This window comes from Narcine bancroftii, chromosome 1, assembly GCF_036971445.1.
Source record: "Narcine bancroftii isolate sNarBan1 chromosome 1, sNarBan1.hap1, whole genome shotgun sequence".
Classification (NCBI taxonomy): Eukaryota; Metazoa; Chordata; class Chondrichthyes; order Torpediniformes; family Narcinidae; genus Narcine; species Narcine bancroftii.
In genome coordinates this window covers 451,328,587-451,346,894 of record NC_091469.1, presented here as the reverse complement: position 1 = coordinate 451,346,894, position 18,308 = coordinate 451,328,587, and the positions used below count along the sequence as shown (strand labels likewise).

The 18,308-nt window shown below is 47.2% G+C and overlaps 1 long non-coding RNA gene across 1 annotated transcript in view; it reads left to right on the top strand.

The window, feature by feature from the left end:
- LOC138753618 (uncharacterized) overlaps nt 1–15,701 on the top strand; it is a 31,888-nt gene extending 16,187 nt beyond the window's left edge. Inside the window, exons 2-3 of the long non-coding RNA XR_011351297.1 lie at nt 13,544–13,669; nt 14,819–15,701. This is a non-coding gene — a long non-coding RNA (uncharacterized lncRNA). The remainder of the gene's footprint in view (nt 1–13,543; nt 13,670–14,818) is intronic.
- The last annotated feature ends 2,607 nt before the right edge of the window (nt 15,702–18,308 follow it).

Below are 18,308 nucleotides of genomic sequence, written 5' to 3'. Positions count from 1 at the left end.
TGATGCTGAATGGCATAACCTCTAAGGCCATATGAAGTTCACCAGGGACACCTCAATTAGCTACAGCACTGTGCATCAATGTACATTCAGAATAAAAGCAAGTGACCAATATGGCCCCAAAACAGCGAAGCAACATTGGCACGAGGTCTTCACTAGTCTATGGTTAGACAAAGGAGAAAGCAAGAGACAGCAGAGGAACATCAATCTCCCCTCACTGTTGCAAGGGGCAGGCAGCGGGAAACAGAACAGCAACACCAAGGCCACCAGTCCAAGGCTCAGGCCTCCAGACAAACAAGGAGCAGTCAGCAGGAAAATGAGGAATTACGCTGAAGCAGATCAATTACACAAAGACTGAAGTTGCTGAGACTGAAGACTTTTATTTACAAGAGATGGATAACATCCTGTGTTGGTCGCTCACGCTGACCCGGACTTGAACTGGGAGCGGAGCAGGCTTGTGGCATGAGGAAAGGGGGAGGAGTCACGAGTCAGCCAGTGAGAGCAGGGTCAACAAAGAAAATTCATTACATTACATATGACAGGCAAATATATTCACCACATTCGCCCCCTCTTTTTAAAAGGAAGTCCCGGGCAGGGCGGGGCGGGGAGGAGTGTGATGTGGTTAACAGCCCCTCATACTCTGGTTTGTCCAGCGGTCTTCATTGGCATTGCGACTGGCAAGTCCCTGTCTGCGGGTCCATGGTAGACTCAGCCGGTTTTGGCTGGTCCATCCCGGTTGTCCTGGTCGGAATGCTTGGCTGGGTCAAGGGTGTATGTGTGTGTGTGGACCATCAGACTGGCCAGGGTGGTAAGCATTGGGAAGATGGACCCTGGAGAGCTGGGGGGCAGGAGTGTGCACCTGTCAGTTAGTTGGGGGGGTTCCAGATGCTCCCATGTGTGCCAGGTCCCAGAGAGACTCCATGTCCTTGAGCCTATTTGGGAATGCCATGTAGGCGTACTGTGGGTTTGCATGGAGCAGCTGGACCCTCTCGTCCAGAAGGTCAGACATATATGTTCTCAGGTGCCTATGGAGTAGTACTGGCCCCAAAGATGTCAGCCAGGTAGGCAAGGTGGTTCCTGATGCCGATCTCCTGGGGAATGTAAACAGTCTCTCATGAGGTGTCTCGTTGGTGGCCATACACAGGAAGGGCCAAATCGCATGGAGCAGTTTTGGGCTAACCTCTTGCCAGTGGGGGACAGGGAGACCCTTGGAATTTAAGGCCAGTAGTACTGTCTTCCAGACAATGCTCTATCATTCATAAAGTTTATAGTTTTTATTTCACACCCAGGTTCATGGACCAACTGCATATCCCTTGATTCCCTTGTTATTCAAGGAATACTGATCTCTGACTTGTGCATATTGAGTGAATGAGCTTCCACAGCCCTGAAAGGATTGACAATTAGAAACATTCATCACTGATTCACGATTAATTACACAGAGACTGAATTTATTTGAACTGAAGGCTTTTATTAGCAAGAGATGGAGAACATCCCTTGATTTGCTGGCTCCCATTGACCTAGACTTGAACTAGGGGGAGGGTTGTAGCATGACAGCCATTATGGGGGATAAAAGGGAGGAGTCAGGAGCCGGCCAGTGAGACCAGGGTCAACCAGGAAAGATCATGTCATTTACATATGCAAAAGTGGTTTCACCATATTCACCCCCTCTTTTATTTTAAAATGAAGCCCCAGGGGGAGGGGGTGGTGGGGTTTTGCGGTCAGCCGACCTCATAGGTTCAGTGTGTTCGGCAGGCTCCTTTGGCATTGTGACCGGCGTGCCACTGTCCGGGGATGCATGGCAGTCTCTGGCTGATCCATCTCAGTTGGCCCGGCTGGGGTACTTGGTTGAGTCCAGAGGATGGGAATGTGTGTGTCGATTGCTGGATTGGCCGGGATGGTGGACATAGGGAACTGAGGCCCTGGAGAGCTGGGGGGGGGGGGGCAGATCCTGTCACCTGGTTGTGGGATGGCCCACATACTCATGCGTATGCCATGTTTCAGATGGATACTGTGTCTTCTCATCTGTCTGGGAATGCCATGTAGGCGTACAGGGTGTTTGCATGGAGCAGCTGGAACTTTCTGAGCATTGGGTTGGACTTATGGGTCCTCACGGGCCTTTGAAGTAAGACCAACTTGGGGAACGTCAGCCAGGTCAGTAGAGTAGTTCCCAATGCCAATCTCCTAGGGAATGTGAGATGTTTCATTGGTGGCCGTACACGGGATGGACCAGATAATGTGGACACCATGGGGAGGCCCGTGGACTTTAAGGCCAAGAGTACTGCCTTCCAGGCCATGCTGTTCTCCCACTCTACCTGGCCATTCCCTTTGGCTAGACAGCAAATATTGATGCAGCTCGCCACTCATCAAGGACAAAACCCTATCACTGTGGATGTAGCAGGGGTATCTGAAAATGATGAACAGGTTGTTCAGAGCCTTTATGATGGTAGCTGCAGTCATGTTTCAGCAGGGATGGCAAATGGGAACTGCAAGTACTCATCAATTATGTTGATGAAGTACACATTGCGGATCATGGAGGGTAGGGGTCCTTTGAATTTCATGCTTAGACGTTCAAAGGGGCGAGTGACCTTGATCGGCTGGTTTACACTCCGCGCAGACAGGGCAATTTCTGGTCAGTGTCCTATGTCCTCGATGAAGATTACGGGCCTTGATGAAGTGAAAAAACGGATGATCCAGGGGTGACAGAGGTCATAGTGCAGCGCCTGCAGGTGGTCCATCATCACACTGGCACGTCCCCCTAGACAGGGCATCTGAGGGCTCATTGATCTTTCCGGGCTGGTACAGTATGTAATTGTAGGTGGAGAGCTCAATTTTCCACCTCAGAATTTTAACATTTTTAATTTTACCCCGTTGCTGGTTGTTGAACATGAAGGCGACTGCCAATTGATCAGTCAGCAGCGTAAAATTCTTACCAGCAAGATAATGTCTCCAGTGCCGTACTTCTTCAAAGATAGGCTGGGCCTCTTTCTCGATGGTGGTGTGCCAGAACTTGGAGCCCTGGAGGGTGCATGAGTAAAACCTGCCCACCTGGTTAAGTGTGGTGGCCAGGGCAAAGTCGGACACATGGCTCTCCACCTGGAATGGGATGAATTCGTCCACTGCATGTATCATGGTCCTTGTGATGTCGGTTTTGATATGGTCAAATGCCTCGCGGGGTTCTGCCAACTGGGGGAAAACAGTGGTCTTGATGAGGGGTTGGACCTTCTCCACGCAGCTGGGGACCGACTGAGTGTGTAATAAGAGAAAAATCCCAGGCATCCTTACAAAGCCTTGAGGCAGTGGGGAAGTGGGAGTTCGAACAGCATGTGGTCGGGGTCGGGGCTGATGACTCCATTCTCCACAACACAGCCTAGTATAGCCAGGCGATGTGTGCTGAAAACACACTTCACTGTGTTATACATCAATTTGAGGCATTTTGTGGTGTGGAGGAATTTCTGGAAGTTCCTATCATGGTCCTGCTTGTCATGGCCTCAAATAGTGACATTTTCGAGGTATGGTAAAGTGGCCGCAGCCCATGTTCGTCCACCATCAGATCCATTTCCCTCTGAAAGACTGAAACTCGGTTTGTGACTTCAAAGGGGACCTCAGGAAGTGCTAAAGCCGGCCCTATGCCTCGAAGGCAGTATACTGCAGTCTTCCAGGTGAATGGGGAGCTGGTGGTAGGCGGACTTAAGGTCTATGGTAGAGAACACCTTGTATTGTGCAATCTGGTTCACCATGTCAGCTATGTGGGGCAGGGGGTATGCATCCAGTCAGATGAACCTATTGATCTGGGAGTAATCGATGACCATCTGGTGTTTCTCCCCACTCTTCATCACCATTAACTGGGCTCTCCAGGGGCTTGTACTCTGTTCTATTACCCCTTCAGCGAGGCAGCGTCCCACTTCTAACTTATTAAGTATACCGTCCCCAGTGCTATATCACTGAATTTTAGTAGTGACAGCTTACAGCCAGAGGTGAGATTGGTGAACAGGGGTGGCAGAGAGATCAGGAGCATGGAGATATCAAATATCAAACGTGTGATTGAGTTAGGGGCTGATGGTTAGTCATGAGGTGAGAGGAGGATAGGTAGTTTAAAAAGTGCTCATTGCCGAATGTGAGGGGAAGATGGGGCTCGTCATTCTCCATGGTAGCACTCTTCATGTTACACTGGAAATCTAATCCCAGTAGGACAGGAGCACAGAGGTGTGGCAGTACCAGGAGTGTAAAGTCCCAGTATATCATGCCCCGGACAGTCAGCGTTACTGTGCAACTGCCATGAATCTCTGCCGAGTGAGATATGGACACCATGGAGATCCAATGGCTCGTGGGCTTCATCCTGAGGGAGTAGTGCTGTACAGGGTCTGTTTGAATGAAGCTTTCAGTCTTTCCTCTGTCGAATAGGCAAGTGGTGGGGTAGCCGTTAACCTGGTTGTCCATCATGGTCCCAGAGAGCTGATGGGGTCTATCCTGATTGAGGGTTGCTGATGCCAGCATCAGTTTGTCATCTGAAAAGTTCCGTTGGCTGCTGGTGATCGGTAAGATGGTGCCCAAGATGGTGGTCCAACTGGTGCACACGAGACCCCAACATAGTTAATCGGAAGAGAAGGGGTAGAAGACAGAAGTGATATAATTGCAGGCAGCAGTCTCCATGGCATGCATGGCCATCCCAGGTCCCTAGAAATGATGGCGGATGTGACATCATCAAAGATGGCTGCCCTACTCACACGTGGTGCTGCTGAAACTTGGGATTGGTTTGAATTTACAGACCTTCGCTAAGTGCAGTTGGAGCAGACGGCATCCTTGGCAGCGCAGCGTTTCTTTGGCTGCCTAGCCTGACCACAGAAATAGCATTTTGGGTGCTCACTAATGGCAGCAATGGTCAGTCCAGAGTAGGAGGCGGCTCCAGTGTTTCCCACAAGGCAGCTGCATGTTCACTGGAGAACGATTTGGCCTTTTGGATGGCTACCTTGACAATATTCGCCAGTTCGATAGTTTTAGGTAGCTCAGTTGTCTCTAAGTAGCCTTTGCCTTACATGGTCAGATCGGATGCCTGTTACGCAGGCGTCTCTGATCAGTAGCTGTGTTTGCTGTTCTGCACTCACAGCCTGGCAGTTGCAGTTCCTTGCGAGCTCCTGCAGAGGTCTGACAAAGTCATTGACGGTTTTCCCCGGTTACTACCTGCGTGAGTGGAGTATGTGCCGCACATAGACCTCATTCACATGAACTTTACACTGGTCCTTCAGGAAGTTCACTGCAGTTCCAGATGTCTAGCAGTCCTGGACCATCCAGTGCCCGATGTACGAGTACAGCAGATGGTGTTTGTTCTCATCATCCTGGATAGCTGTGGAAGCTGTGCAGAACTTTTCGAAGTTGACCAAACTTATGGGCTGCGTTGGGTTCTCTCGGGTTGATTTCCAGGCAATCTAACTTCATGTACATGTCCATGTTTTCAAAATAATTCTTGTAAATAAAATTGATGCATGATCAATTACACAAAGACTGAAGTTGCCAAGACTGAAGGCTTTTATTTACAAGAGATGGACAGCATCCCTGTGTTGGTCCCTCACACTGACCTGGACTCGAACTGGGGGCAGGCTTGTGGCATGACAGCCTTTATGGAGAAGAAAGGGGAGGAGTCATGAGCCAGCCAATGAGAGCAGGGTCCACCAGAAAAGATCATGATATTTACATATGGCATGCAAATATATTTCATAGTGGGTTTCATCATGAATGCCAAGCCCAAGTATTTTATTTCCTGAGCAACGCCAAGCATCCTGGTAGTTTAAAATAAAAGCAAGCTATCGTGGCATGATTTGGGGCTATTCTGGAGCCAAAATTCGCATTCACTAGAGGTATAGAGTGGTAGATGAGGCCTGTGCCAAAGGAGTCTTTAAAATTAAACAGCTAGATTTCAGTGAGAAATTGGAGAAATTTTATAGTGTGTCACATTTTATGATAGTTTTTGTTTTGCCATTTGTTAAGTTATTCTGTATATGTAAATTGGAGAAGCTGCACTTTGTAGTCCATCTTTGCAGTCTCCAGACGGCATAATTAATGACCTCCAATTTCCTCCAGCCCGCTTTTCCCCCTTCCCTAATTTATCATTTCCCTCTGGCTCCATTCCTCCTTCTCTTTTTCTCTTCTCCACTCCTGTCACCTCCCTACCTGTCCAACAACTACATCTTCCTTCCTCCAGCCCCCATCCCTTTCCCTTCCTCCTATCAGTGTGCATCTTTCTCAGCCCACAGTTTTCTTTCCAGTCCCATCTGTATTCACTGATCACCTGCCAGCCTGTGCTCTTCCCATCACCCTCATCATTTCAGGTGTCCGCTCGGTTCTTGATGAAGCATTTTTGGCCCAAAACATTCACTAGTTACTGCTTTCCTTGGATGCTGTTAGACCTACTGAGAACCTCCAGCATTTTGTGTGTTGCTCCTTCTCTAGCATCTGAAGACTTGTTGTTTACCTCTATACTGCATGTGATAGGTTTTTAGTTATAATTTAGTGATTGGTAAGAAATGGTAAACCTGATCATTCTGATTAAAGTCTGTTCAGCAACTCCTCTGGTACAATTTTAATTTCATTTCTTTATTTTGCGTTACTAAATCTGATTAATTTTAACATGAAGAAATTTGAGAAACATTTGACAAGTTCAATGATGTGACTAGTTCAGTTTCTGCTTTGTTACACTGGACATTTTTGATTGCATTTCTAAGCTATGATCATTTAATATAACATTTGAAAAAAAAAAACACTGAAGTTTGAAAAACAAATCAAAAGGAATGACCTTGAATTTTTTTAAAAAGTCTGCCATTCTAAAATGAAGGCAGAACGTGCTGGAAACACTCAGTAGGTCAGGCACCACACGTGGAAAGAGAATTTGAATTGACATTTCAGGTTAAAAATACAAAGATCATTCATCAGTTCTGATGTTGGCTCTTCAAAGTTACCTTTTCTGTTTCTTTCCCTACTTGCTGCCTTGACCAGTTGAGTGTATCCATCATATTTTCCTTTTGTTAAGATCTTGAAATTTAACTCAGATCATCCTCAGTCCTATCAGATTGGATCTCAGTAGCCGTTGCCCATGGGTCTGAATGGACCTGTTGTTGTTTAAATGATATTAAGATCCTGACTTCCACTCATATACTGTCAAAGGTGGAATTCCAGGAATTATTGTTGGCCTTGAAAGGCCAGTGACAAAGTACAATTTGCTGAAGTTGTCTGACATCATGGTAGATCATACCTGGTACAACATCCCTGGCCACATTAATTTCAACAGGGATTTACGTGTATTGCTTTAAAAGGCAAAATGGAAGGTATTACTGTTACTTTAATTTAATGTCAGAAACATTTAACAACTGTTGACACTAATTAATGCTTTATCTGCCGACAAAGCTGTAGGTAATTCTCATCAAGTTAGAGTTTTGCAGGGAGAAAATCATGCCATTCCCATCCCCACTGATCCCTCCTCCAGGCCTTGCCACCACCCAGGCTGTGGGCTTCATTTGTTTTGGATCAGTGGGTTGACCCTTCCATTTGGAACAGGTAAGCACAGGGGGAAGCATTAAAGGCAATTCCACTTGGTTGAGCCGGGTGAACAAGTATGTCGATCGTTATGGTAAAGTTGAAGTAACAAAAGGTCGAGTACATTTGCTGTTTTCTAAGAACTGTTTCAGAATAACCTTACTCTGTGATTCTGGTGCAGTTATGGGAGGGGAGTGGGAATAATGCTAAGGAATTTAATTCATACACCAGCGCTCTCTAATTTTGGTTTATATTAACACAGTTCCTCATGCAATTAAAATGATTTATTAAAATATTTATAATTCTAATGAAAACTTATTGCATTAGCAACAGACTTGTGCAGCAGAATGCTTAAAACTACCTTGATACTTTACCTTGCATTGATTTGTTTTGCTCTAAAGTTCTGCAAATTGGTTTAGATTGCTTCAAATTAAGAATGCTGATTTCCAATGTTTACTTTTCAAGTAATGTAAAGCACAGTAACAAGCTGTTCATGTTATATTATTGGATAGATTAGTTAATTGTATCAAATACTGATCTACTTACCTCAATATATTTTTTTTGTCCTTTTAGAGCTCTTCTCTGGGACTGTGTCTAAAGATTATCATTACCTTTTTAACAATAACCTGTCATAAATGTTAAATATTATTATTTCAAGCATATTTCTAGATTAGTGTCAAAAGAATCATAAAAATAGCAGAATCCAAGGTTATGCTCACTTGGTTTTACCAATCTTCTTAGCTTCTAATACTTCATATTCTGAAAGCATATGCACATACTTGCAAGAAGCCTGCTCTATACAAAGACCGAAACATACCTTCTGATGTGGAATATCATTTTGCAATTAACCTTTGATAGTAAATAGATATATATCATAAAATTATAATCGGAACAAGAATAATTCAATTCCACCATGAGGTAACAGTTACAATTTCTCTAGAGCTCATATACCATTTATTGTCATGTCATAAATCACAAATGTAATATTACACTAAATTGATTTAGTCTGCCATAAGGCAGGCGAAGATTCGCCATTAGGATTAGTACTTGCTTAGGGCTCCTCACAGTCAGAGAAAGAGAAGCAAACGAGAATCACCCAAGAATCACCAGGTGATCGTACATTCACCTCCAGCACTCCCATAGCCTCTACCAGCAACCTGAGCCCAGATTCAAACTTTCAACACGATGAGGAAGCCTTCAGCCCCTAGAGCACTTTGGGATCCCTCCTTGCCCTCAGCAACCTCATCAACCAGATACTTGGTTACTTGGTTCTCACAAGTCAATCTCCAACAGCCTCAGCCTATGTGGATTTCTTGCCCGCAAGATGCCAACAGCTTGCTACCTGTGTGGGTCTTTCAACCATAGAACCTCTCACTGGTGTCCATGATGGTAACTGTCCTCAGGGTACATATGGGACTTTAAGTATTGGCTCTCTCTGTCAGTCACTGGATAGTTTGCTAGAATAATCTGGCATCATGAAATTTCAAATTAATCCTTATTTTTGCAACAAAAAAATGAGATATATGGAGCTAATAAGAATTGAACTGCTATACATTTCTAATATTTTCTAAAAAAAATTCAAAATATTCAGCTGCACTGTTTTCCTTTTGTAGTGCACGTTGAAAGAATCAAAGACTTGTTGATCCGAACCAAGGCTTTTTAGTAACAAACGACTGGAGCGTATCACATGTAGGTCGACCAGTCCAGAATGATCTGGGTCTGGCTAGGAGCAACCCTTTAAGACCTGCCATTAGGCATGGCTACGCTCTCAGCCAATCACAGCCATCCTACACTACAATATACACATATATACATCGGTGATAGAATCCATACTAACACATTCACCCCTTCTTTGAGAACTGACCCCAGGGTGAATGGAGGGATGTAAAAAAAATGGGGGGGAGAGAGAAAGACTGCTGGGAGGTTAGGGGCTATAACAGCATGACAGCCGTGGTGCTGGGATTGGGGCCGCTGGAGTTGTGTCACTGGCGGGATCATTGGATGCTTACACCGCCTCGCTCAATTCCCCAACAGCGTTGTCAATAGGCTGGCCTGAGTTGTGGCCACTGCCACTGGTGGGGTGGTGCTGATCCCTCTGTTCAAGCATGTGACTTCGGGGAGAAGAATTTGGAGGAGGTTAGGAGTGATGCCAGGTCCGATCCGGCTTGGACTAGGTCCCTTACTGAGACCGTGTCCTCCTGCCCGTCCAGGTACTCAATGTATGCATAATGCAGGTTTGCATGGAGTAGCGTCACCCCGTCAACCAGAGGATCATTCTTTGAGTACCAGACGTGGTGTCGCAGGAGGACAGGTCCAGGAACTGTGATCCACGCCAGTGTGGTTGTTCCCGATTCAGATTTCCTCGGGAAAGAGAACATCCTTTCATGGGGAGTGTAGTTTGTTGCGCTCTCCACTGGCCACCGTGACAGAGGTGCAGCAAAGAAAAGGTACAAGGACTGCCTAAGGAAATCTCTTGGTGCCTGCCACATTGACCACCGCCAGTGGGCTGATATCGCCTCAAACCGTGCATCTTGGCGCCTCACAGTTTGGCGGGCAGCAACTTCCTTTGAAGAAGACAGCAGAGCCCACCTCACTGACAAAAGGCAAAGGAGGAAAAACCCAACACCCAACCCAAACCAACCAATTTTCCCCTGCAGCCGCTGCAACTGTGTCTGCCTGTCCCGCATCGGACTTGTCAGCCACAAACGAGCCTGCAGCTGACGTGGACTTTTACCCCCTCCATAAATCTTCGTCCGCGAAGCCAAGCCAAAGAGAATAGGAGGGAGCAGATGGAATATAGGGCACTAGTGAATATGTCCTGCCAGCAAGTGGTGGGGAGGCCTTTGGACCAGAGGGAAAGCGTGACCACTTTCCAGATGGTGGCATTCTCTCTTTCAACCTGCCCATTACCGCATGGGTTATAGCTGGTGGTCCTGCTCCAGGAGGTACTGCCACAGCTCATAAACGAGGACCCCCAGACACTGTAGATGTAACTGGGGTACCCAAAGATGGTGAAGACGCTGTGCAAGGCCTCTATGACTGAGGAGGTGGTCATATCCAAGCAGGGCACAGTGAATGGGAAGTGAGAGTACTCATTGATCACCGTAAGAATGTAGGTGTTACGGTCGGTCGACGGTAGGGGCCCCTTGAAGATCACGTTTAGATGTTCAAGTGGCCAGGTGGCTTTGATGCCATGGGTATTCTCCGGGTGGAAGAAGTGGGGCTTGTACTCAGCACACGCTGAGCAGGCTCGGGTCTAGAGCAAATCTCCTCGACTGTGTAGGGCAGGTTACTTAGCGCGAACCTAGTGATCCCTGGATGACAGAGCTCCTCGTAAAGTTTCTGCAGCCTGTCCAGTTGTATGTTAGCGCAAGTACCCCTGGAGAGCGTGTCTGGTGGGTCATTGAGCTTACCAGTCCAGTGCAGTATGTCGTAATTGAAGGTGGAGAGTTCGATTCTCCACCTAGCGATTTTGTCGTTCTTGATCTTACCTCGTTGGATCCTGCTAAACATGAACAAAACTGCACATTGGTTGGTCAGCAGTGTAAAGCGCCTGCCAATGAGGTAGTTCCTCCAACGACGTACTGCTTCAACTATGGCCTGGGCCTCCTTCTCGGCTCTCTGGGCCCTGGAGGGTTCTGGAGAAGAAGGCTACCAGCCGGCCGGCCTGGTTCAAGCTGGCCACCAGTGCAAAATTGGATGTATCGCTCTCTACTTGGGACGGAATGGACTCATCATTGGCGTGCAGTGTTGCAATGGCGATGTTCGATTTGATACGGTCGAAGGCCGCTCTGGCTTCGGTTGACAGAGGAAAGGAGGTGGTCTTGATAAGTGGCTGTGCCTTGTCGGCGTAGTGTGGAACCTATTGAGCATAGTACGAAAAGAAGCATCTTAGTGCCTTTTGGATGTGGAGGTTTGCAGGTCCATGAGAGGACACATGCGGTCAGAGTCCGGCATTACCACTCCGTTCTCCACCACACAATATAGAATGGTGAGCCTAGTGTTCCAGAAGACACACGTCGAAATAATAGGTCAAGTGCAGCCGAGTCGCAGTCTGAAAAAATTTCTCAAGGTTGGCAACATGATCCTCTGTGTCATGGCCGCAGATGGTGACATTGTCCAGATATGGGAAAGTAGCAGTCAGCCCATTCTAGTCTATCATCCGGTCCATTTTCCGCTGGAAAATCGCGATGCCATTCATGACCCCAAAGGGTACCCTGAGGAATTGGTGCAGCCGCCATTTGCTTCAAAGGCTGTGAAATGTCGGTCTTCTTGGCGGATCGGGAGCTGGTGATAGGCCGAACGTAGGTCACTGGTGGAGAACTCACGGTATTGGGCGATCTGATTCACCACATTCGTGATCCGTGGGAGGGGTTATGCATCCAGAAGTGTGAAGCAATTGACTGTCAGGCTGCAGTCAACCACCATCCGTGCTTCTCCCCATTTTTAACAAACACCACTTGAGCCCTCCAGGGACTTGAGCTGGGTTCAATAATGCCCTCGTCCAGCAGTCTGCGCACATTGCTTGTAATGAATTTCCTGTCTTCATAACTATAATGCTGGCTTTTGATGGCCACTGGTTTCCAGCCAGGGGTGAGGTTTGCGAAGAGTGCTGGAGGAGTGACCCAGAGGGTGGAGAGGCTACAATTGAGGTGCCGGGGCACGGGGGTTGATGGTGTGGGCTGTCACTGGCAGGAAGCTGGAGTGGTTACAGACAGAGAGTGGGGAGTGGGGCCCCCATAGTGCCGGGAAACAGTTTGGAACTGACACTGAAAATCCAAACCCAGCAATACGGGTGCACACAGTTGAGGGAGGACTAACAGTTTAAAATCAGTAAATGTGATGCCCTGGACTTTCATGGTCACCGCACAATACCCCTTTACCCCAGTCGAGTGTGATCTGGTCGCCAATGAAATCTTTGAGAATGACCAGTCCGCAATGTTGGGCCAGGTGTGGACGGATAAAACTCTCAGTTGACCCTGAGTCAAATAAGCAATTAGTGCAGTGTTCATGCACGTTAATCAGTTCCATCACTTTTGTGAGGGGATGGGGAAGTTCTGGTCCAGGGTCAATGATGCAGTGACCTGTGTAAAGTCTTGCGTAATGACATCATGCAGCATCGGGTCTGATGTGTACTACGTGTGCATGGTGATGTCACTGGAGCAGTCGGGCTGGAGCTGTCAATGGCGAATGGCTGGAGCTGCTGCTTGCAGCCGGCTGGGGCCGTTGGGCTGCCAATGGTCAGTGCTGGGAGTCTCTGCTTGCAGTCAGTGGTAGGGCGGTCAGTTGGTCAGTCGTCGACGGTAGCGGGGGTGGGTACCGGGTCGTCGTCGGCAGTAACGGCAACAGCAGGTACCTGGTCGGCGGCAGCAGTCGCTGAAGTCAGGGCCGGGGTTGGAGCTGGGGCGGTCGTCACCGAAGTCAGAGCTGAGGCGACCTTCACTTGAGTCAGAGGTGGGGCGGCCGTTATCGGGGTGGGGGCTGGGGCCTTGGCGGCCATTGCTTCATTTGGGCGGTCCAAGCGGGCCAATGTCATCGTGGAGAGGGTGGAGTGTCCCTTCCGTACACGGCGCCTGCACTGTGACGTCAGGTGCAGCCGCACGATTGAGCCCTCACTCTCATTGGATGAGAGCTCTGTTGAAGAGAAGTTTGAATGAGGGGATGGTGGTTGGGCCTCACACGAGGCATTGTGTTTGACAGTGGCCATTTTGGAGTGACAGACTACAGCAAAGTGGCTATTTTTAAGGCACTTCTGGCACCTGGCTTTCCTTCCAGGGCACTGGGACCTGCTGTGCTTGTCCCTCTCACAGAAGTAGCACTTCGGGGTTGCATCAGCCAGGATAGCAGCGGCAGCCAGGCAATCAGAGGGCCGTGGAGTAGTAGGGTTAAGAGCAGGCATCCTACTCACTTCATCGTGTGGGTTCCAGCCCTGAGAGTAAGCGTCCATATTTAAGACCGCAACCTCCATCGTCTCTGTGATCCGGGTCGTGTCCTTTGAGTTTTCTCCCCTGTGCTCTAACAGGCGCTGCCTCACCTCATTCGATTGGACCACGGCTACATAAGCATCCCGAATGAGATTGTCGATGATCTCAGCTGCAGATCTGTCTGTAAAGGCACAGGCTCTTCCCAGTAACCTTAGTGCTTGGAGGTAAGCTCTACAGGACTCACCGGGCAGTTGCCTCCTAGTCGCTAGCTTGTACTGGGTGCAGACCATGTTCACAGGTCACTCATAGAATCCTTTCAGTACCTTCATGGCTGTGTCTTGGATGCTCTCGTAGACCATCGGGGACACCATAGACATCAATACTAGTAGTCAATGGCCGTCCTCCTCCATGGCAGGGTCAGAGAGCAATAGGTAAGCCTCGAAACATCTCACCCAGTGCTTGAAGTCATTTGGGGCAGTAGCTGACTGCGGGTCAATGTTGAGGCTTTCCAGTCGCAGCATACACTCCATTCCTAGAAAAGTTTTTTGCTAATAAAATTGTAGTGCACGTCGAAAGAATCAAAGACTTGTTGATCCAAACCAAGGCTTTTATTAACAAAAGACTGGAGCATATCACATGTAGGTCGACCAGTCCAGAATGATCTGGGTCTGGCTAGGAGCAACCCTTTAAGACCTGCCAGTAGGCATGGCTACACTCTCAGCCAATCACAGGCATCCTATACTACAATATACACATATATACATCGGTGATAGAATCTGTACCATCACACCTTTTGTTTCCCACTGGCACAGAAGTAGTGAAAGAATCTTCAGTTTTTGATGTACTGAAAACATAATTTTTTAGATATATTGATTTCAACTTCAGACACAATTGAATTAAATTACAAGACAATAAAATACAATGGAACAAAGAAATGTAGCAGCATCAGGCAATTTCCTTGTTATGTTTATAGAAATGAATATTAAAAATAGTGAAAAAGTGAAGATGAAAATTAAAAAGTGAATCTGTGAGCTATTTTATTGAAATGGAAAGAAGATTCATTCCCTACTCATACACAGTGGTTATATGACATAATGTCTGTGATAGTACAAATTATATCACCAATGTGAATATATACATATGTACAGATGCTAGTGTAGGATGACTGTCAATTTAAGTTTTGAGAAAATTATATGTAATATTAAAGATAAAGTGTTTAAATTTATGAATTTGTGGAGCTTCTTCTTAGATTTTTTTAAATCAATGGAAGAGTCGATAAGCATTATACATTCCAGTATTTCTTTGTCTGTTCTCCTGGTGTCTCCAGTGATTCCACATCATTAACTTTTAAAAAATATTTTATCTTTTTAAAGCCAATCAAGGAATCAACAAAAACAAAGAAAAAAAACTAAAGATAATGATCTCTGATACCTGATGGATCTAATTTCCTCCATCCTCCCATGAAAAAGTTAATAAAAAAGGTCTTGAAGAAAAGGAGTGAAGAGGAGAAGAAAAAGAGCAAAGAAAAGGAAAGAAAGAAGGAAAGAAAGGATTGTCAGGGATCCATCGTCTAATCCACAAGTTTCAGATTTTCATGATTTACCAGGATCTTGAGGGGAATTTAGCATAGGTCTCGTGGGTGAGATGGGACACAATTAAAAATTTGCATCGATATTTTGTAGATATGGCTGCCATATTTTTAAGAACATATCATACTTATTTCTTAGGTTATAGGTAATCTTCTCAAGGGGAACACAACTATGGACCTCCACATACCAACGGGCAATACCTACATGTAAATCAGACCTCCAAGTGACTGCTACCCATTTTCTGGCCATTGCCAATGTGATCTTGACAAGTGTTGGGACAACCTCACTTATACCGGCATTATTCCCCAGTAAGAATAGTTCTTGGTTCTGTGAAAATTGAATTCCTGTAATTTGCTCTAACAATTTCTCTAGATCTAACCAAAAGGATCTTACCTTGGTACATGCCAAAGTCGAATGTAAAAAAAGTTCCTATCTCCTCACTGCACCTAAAGCATTGATTAGTAATGTCTGATTTTAATTTCTTTAATTTTTGTGGTGTGAGATATGGCACCAGCCTGTACCTTACATTTATTATGTTTGCCATACAGTCCTGACATAAATCGGACCAGCTTTGATCACCATAACTTGTATTGAAGTCTGATTCCAGTCTCTTATTTACCCCCTGTTTAGGGGTTTCCATTTGAAATAAATACATTGCTGAAGTAAATTTCTTTGTGTTTTCCTTTCTATTCAGTCTCCACATCACTGCACTTTTGATAGAATCATTGTCAGGCCCAGTTCATCCCTTAGGTAACCTCTTGGCTGAAAAAAATCAGACTATTGCATTGTTAGCAATACCACACTTTTTCTTATTGTTCAAATGACAGAAGTTGCCCTTGCTTATAACAATCTTCAATAAACCTCTGTGGTGGCTCACCACTAGACAGGCAAACCAGCCCTGCATGTAAGCCATGCGGCGGGGCAGCCGGCCAAAATGGTACCATCAGGGGTTTCTCTTCCTCCCAGGATGGGGCTCAGAAGCCCGCGCTGGGGGACCACGTGACGCCTGGGTGATGTAAGCACCCTCCAGCACGGTTCTCAGTCAGGTCCAGGATGAGAGTATAAGTGCAGCCCAGCAGTGTGCAATAAACTAGTCTGCTCACTGAGCTCAACCCGTCTGGTTGTGTGTGTTCTTTCAGAAGCAGTGTAGCTGCCGCTATACCTCATGCCTTTCCAGAACGAGATATCCAAAATCATATTACCTGTTGTTAAAGGTATAAGTCTATTCTGAGGCAGGGGTATTTTTGGAGATAGTCGCTCCCTAGGCCTCATCTGGTAATTAATTTTGCTCGCACATCACTTGTAGTGAACCAGCCCCACTTGTATCGCTGCGCTGGTGAGGCAGCTGCAGAAAAATGGCACCATCATGGCTTACTGATTACCTGGTGGCTTAGGCCACAACTCGGGCAGTGTGATCATGTCACTGCCACATGGGGCGGAACTCCTGTTGGTCTTAAAGTGGCACACGCAAAATTCAAATAAACAATTCAACTGAAACCTCCACCATGTCCTGTGGTGTGTTTCTGTGTATATAGCAGCCTCTACATTGGTGATTCCACAGAGCCCAGACGTTATCTGCTCTCCAACCATAGATTTGTCAGTGATCAGTGCAGTGGCCATGAAACTTCCCCCACACCCTTTTGGACCCCTTGACCCCGCACGTGGTTCAGGCAGGCGGAGGCACAGTTTCATCTCAAACAGATCACCACGATGTTCTGCCATGTGTTGAGCACCCTCGATGAAGAAACAATGGCCAGAAGTGATGACCTGATTCACAATCCACCAGAGGAGGGCAAGAATGTCATCATCAAAGAACTTCTCCTCGGCACCTTCGATCTCTCCCTCGGCAGCGCGCGGCCAGGGTGATGCACCTCAATGGCCTGGGGGACAGAGCCCTGTCTGCTCTAATGGATGAAATGCTTGCACTGGCAGAAGGCCACAAACCCTGTCTGATGTTTGAGCAAGCCTTCCTGGAACAAATGCCGAAAGACATCCTGGTCTTACTGGCGGATGAGGATTTCTCGGACACCTGGAAGGTCGCAGCCTGTGCTGACATGCTGTAGAGAAACAAACGGGAGAATGAGGCAACCATGAATCAGGTCACCCACCCTGGACCAGCCGACCACAGCCCATCCCCAGGCAGAAGCCGGAGGAGCATCAAACCACCTGGTGTTTCTACAACCAATTCTGGGGAGCCCAAGCCCACAAGTGCCGACAACCCTACTCATACCAGGGAAATGACCAGGCCAGCCACCGCTGATAGCCACGATGGCTGGCCACATGAACAGCCTCTTGCACTTGGTCAACGATGAATAGATAGCATTTCCTGGTGGACACCGGAGCAAAGTTGAGTGTGCTTCCCCCGACCACCCTTGAATCCCACACGATAGCATGAGGCCGATCCTGCTTGGCCTTCGAATGGCTCCGAAGGAGGATCTCCAGGTTTCATTTGTGGAACTTGTCTATGGTGCACTGTTGTTGCTGCCAGGAGAGTTCTTCAAGCAGGCATTGAATCTGGAGGTGAGAACTCAACCCCCCTTGCAGACCTATGCAACAGACTCGCCTCACTGGCTCATCCACCACCAACTCACCATGGCAAAAACCCAACGAACATTTCCAAGGAGCTGGCAACAGCGGAGTTCGTTTTTGTCTGGCATGGCCCACACCCTACCCCACTACAGCACCCATACGAGGGCCCATAAAAGGTCCTATACCAGTTGGGAAAGACTTTTACACTGCATATTGGGGGCAGGGAGGATTTATTCACGACTCACAGACTGCAACCGGCGAACGTACACTTAGATCAACCCGTGAGAATGGGCCAACCTAAGCAAAGGGGTCGGCCACCTAAGCAGCGAGATGCATAAGCCGGTTCTGGGGTAGGGGGCTGTGTGGCAGCACACATCGCTTGTAGCGAACCGGCCCCACTTGTATCGCTGCACTGGTTGGGCAGCTGCAGAAAGATGGTGCCATCAGGGCTCACTGGCTTAGGCCACAGCTCATGCCCTGGGCAACGTGATGACATTACCACCACACAGGGTGGAACTCCTTTTGGCCTTAAAGGGGAGCACACAAAATTCAAATAAACAGTTCAACTGAAACCTCCAGCATGTATTTCTGTGTGTGTAGCAGCTGCTACACTTCTTTTTCACCAGATAATAAGTTTGAGTCCCATTTATAAATAAAATCCTCTGTTATCTTCTCACCTATTTTTATCCATGAAGACCTGTCTCCTCCCTCGAATAGGGAGGTAAGAAATTTAGTGTGGGCAGCC